The sequence below is a fragment of the Mytilus galloprovincialis genome, chromosome 5 (assembly GCF_965363235.1).
Source record: "Mytilus galloprovincialis chromosome 5, xbMytGall1.hap1.1, whole genome shotgun sequence".
NCBI lineage: Eukaryota > Metazoa > Mollusca > Bivalvia > Mytilida > Mytilidae > Mytilus > Mytilus galloprovincialis.
In genome coordinates, this window is record NC_134842.1 from 72,629,353 (window position 1) to 72,633,393 (window position 4,041).

Genomic DNA, 4,041 nt, shown 5'->3' on the forward strand with positions numbered 1-4,041 from the left:
TCATTAGAGACGCTCAAGTCAAAAAAAAGTTAAAACAGCCAAATAAAGTACGAAGATGGAGCATTAAAGACCAAAATTTCTTTTTACCTGGGGTAAACTATTTCTGAGGTAGAAAATCCTTAGTATTTTTCAAAGTTTTTGTTGAGCCTGCAATTTTTGTCGCAGAAAGCTCGACATAGGGATAGTGATTCAGTGGCGGTGTTAGCTAACTACTTAAAAGCTTTATATTTTAGAAGGTGGAAGACATGGATGCCTCATGTTATGAAGTTTCTGTCAGTCACATGTCCAATGTCCTTGACATCATTTTCATGGTTCAGTGACTAATTGAAAAAAAAGTTAAGATTTTTGTAATGTTAAATTCTCTCTTATTATAAGTAATAGGATAACTATATTTGGTATGTGCGTACCTTGCAAGGTTTTCATGCCTGTCAGATAGTTTTCACTTGACCTTGACCTCGTATCATGGATCAATGAACAAGGTTAAGTTTTGGTGGTCAAGTCCATATCTAAGATACTATAAGCAATAAGTCTAGCATATTCGGTGTACGGAAGGACTGTAAGGTGTAAATTCCAGCTGGCAGGTGTCATCTGACCTTGACCTCATTTTCATGGTTCAGTGGTCAAAGTTTAGTTTTTGAGTTTTGGTCTGTTTTTCTTATACTATATGCTATAGGTCAACTTTATTTTGTGTATGGAAATATTTTATGATCTATGTAAGTCGCACAAGTTTTATTTGACCGTAACCTCATTTTCACGGTTCATTGTTCAGTGTTAAGTTTTTGTGTTTTGGTCTTTTTTTCTTATACTATAACACCGTGTAGAACGCCACATGCGGGGTGTCAGCTATGTTTGACATAGGGTGGCAATTTTGAAGCGACGAAAAAGTAACAAGGTAAGTTCAAGCATCAAAATTTCTTATTTTTATAACTCTCAGTACCATATAATGTATTGCACGGAAGGATCCGAAACATAATTCATTTCCTAAAGGCAGAAGCAGTTGTTTTCAGTGCTCAGTTTTCTCAAACACCTCGCCCTAGTTTTCCGTGTTGCAGATTTTGAGGCTTTATATGCAAATTTTGGTATAAAAAACTACTTTACACAGCTACCCTCCGTATCATTTATATAGAATTGTATTCCTCTCATTGACTTATACCAAATACCAGTTTCTTTGTTAAAATTAATTGGTTTTAAAACTGTTATTCATCAAAATATAAAGTGTCGCTCGGGGTGTCAGATTTTGCGTCGCAAGGGGTAGAGGCTTGTCATAAAAAAATACATATTTGCATGTAAATAAGTCTTCATATGATACATTTTATTTCAAACACATCTACTTTACCATGACAAAACAAGGATTTTTCATTTTTCCTGTTTTTGGTCTTATAAAATATATATTTTTGATTTCATTCACACCTACTTTACCGTGACAAAATAAGGGTTTTTCATTTTGCCTGTTTTTGGTCTTATAAAACATGTGCTTTTGATTTCATTCATAGTAAAAAAACGGCTCAAAATACTTTGTTTTCAAGCTGGTAACGATTTCTTTTTCTTTTCAGTCACTATCATGGTAAAAAAAGTCAAGGCTATGGCTCAATAAACCAAAACATGGTGGAAAATCACAAAATAGTCCTCAATATAAGATATGCCCGAAGCCTCCACCAGCCAAAATGCATCATAGTTCATCAATATAACGACCACGCAACACGTTTATGCATTTGCATAATGTCTAAACAACAATTAATCTATTTAGGCGTCGATCAGTTTGTGAAAATAAACTGATACAGTTACTAAATAAAAATTATATAAAATCATTTCCGATCTCGAATATACATTTGCATTTACGAAATTGAAAAAAATATCATCGAAAGATTAAAGATTTATATGTTCATAGCATTTAAGTAAGTGTATTCCTATTCAACTCAATTTAAATCATTAATGATTTGATAATTAATCGGGTACACCCTTCTTCATTCATACGTGTAATTTTCATATTCTTACGTCCATTTGTCAATATTTTTGTATTTCAAAGGTATAATATAAAACAAACAACATTACACTTCTATTTATATCCAATTATTTTTCTTCTTTGTGACTTTATTTACTATGGTTATCAAAAAAAAATGCACATTACTTAAAAGACTAAAATATGGACCAAATGACATACCTTAAGTTTGTAATTTGTCATCATAACAGTGTAGGTGTGTTTGAATTAAAATGTATCAGATAGAGATCGATTTATAAGAAAATGTATTTTTTTATGACAAGCCTCTACCCCTTGCGACGCAAAATCTGACACCCCGAGCGACACTTTATATTTTGATGAATAACAGTTTTAAAACCAATTAATTTTAACTACGAAACTGGTATTTGGTATAAGTCAATGAGAGGAATACAATTCTATATAAATGATACGGAGGGTAGCTGTGTAAAGAAGTTTTTTTTACCGAAATTTGCATATAAAGCCTCAAAATCTGCAACACGGAAAACTAGGTCGAGGTGTTTGAGAAAACTGAGCACTGAAAACGACTGCTTCTGCTTTCAGAAAATAGATTATGTTGCGGTTCCTTCCGTGCAATACATTATATGGTACTGAGAGTTCTAAAAATACGAAATTTTGATGATTGAACTTACCTTGTTACTTTTTCGTCGCTTCAAAACTGCCACCCCATGTCAAACATAGCCGACACCCCGCATGTGGCGTTCTACACGGTGTATAAGCAATCGGTCAACTTGTTAGCTGTACATGCCTGCCTGGCATGGTTCAAATGACCTTGACCTCATTATCATGGTTCATTGGTTAATGTTAAGTTTATGTGACAGTTGTTATAAAGCTTTATAATTAGGACTATCAACATAAACATTAGTTAAGAACAATTAGAGCACAATTTTAATCATAGATGTCTTTTAGGGTCTTTTGTATTAAAGCTTTAAAAATTAAATTTGATTACATGTGTCATATCCTTAAACTGTCCATCTCAAGCTTTCAATACCTATCATGATTTCCTTCATAGATGATTGCTGCTTATAAGGAAGCTTTTGAACCATGGGCTTCAAGTGGTAGAGTTGAAGTAATTTCTTTGAAAGTTGATTGGAAGCCATCACAACTTGGATGACTAATAGAATATCTATGTGACAGATAACCACAGATACACTCCAATGATATGTCACAATCCTATTTCCTCAATAGTGACATCACAGAATAGGACTTATGACCAAATATAAATCCTTAAGGTGGTACCCAACACTTTTAACTAAAATTAATTTGGCTCGTTTAATTTTTTTTTAAATTTTGACAAAGTATTTACTTTGACCCTTTTACAAAAATATAAAAATTTCAAAAAATTTGAACCAACCATTTTATCAGAAAAATTACACTGGTTATATAGCAGTTTAACAAACACTTATTTTGATCATTGAGAAGCTTAATATTCCCTTAACAACACAATGTAATTAAAACGTTTAGCTGATTTTACAGAGTTATCTCCCTGTAGTGTTAGGTACCACCTTAAAGAGGCTGTCAACCCAATCTTTGACAAGTTTTTATCACAATTTACACAACAGGTGCAGTAAGTAAAACAGAATCTGATTCAGGAGCAACCGATTATAACCCCACACACATTAGCAATTGGTTGGGTTTCTGACTCTAGGTTTTTTGTTTTCAATGGAGTGGTTTATTGACTGTTGTTTATCTTTTGACGTTTTCCTTTTGTGCCATTATTTTGATGGATTCTCTTTAACATATATTGTGTGTCAAAAAAGAGGTGGAATTCCCAATGGGACATTCAAAGCTTATATAAAGTTGAAGAAAAATTGACAACCCCATTGCAAAAATTTTAAATGACGGGCAAACCTTGTATTTTACTAATAATTTTTATAACATTTATTTTTTTCTATCCTAAAGTTCATATTCCAATGTCCCTGTTATCAGCAACAAATTTATATGTTATCAAGTGTGCTCCTTCTGCATATGGATTATTAAGGGACTTTGGACTCTCACACAGAGATTATTTTTTTTTTATCAAAATCAAAAGATATGAAAATATA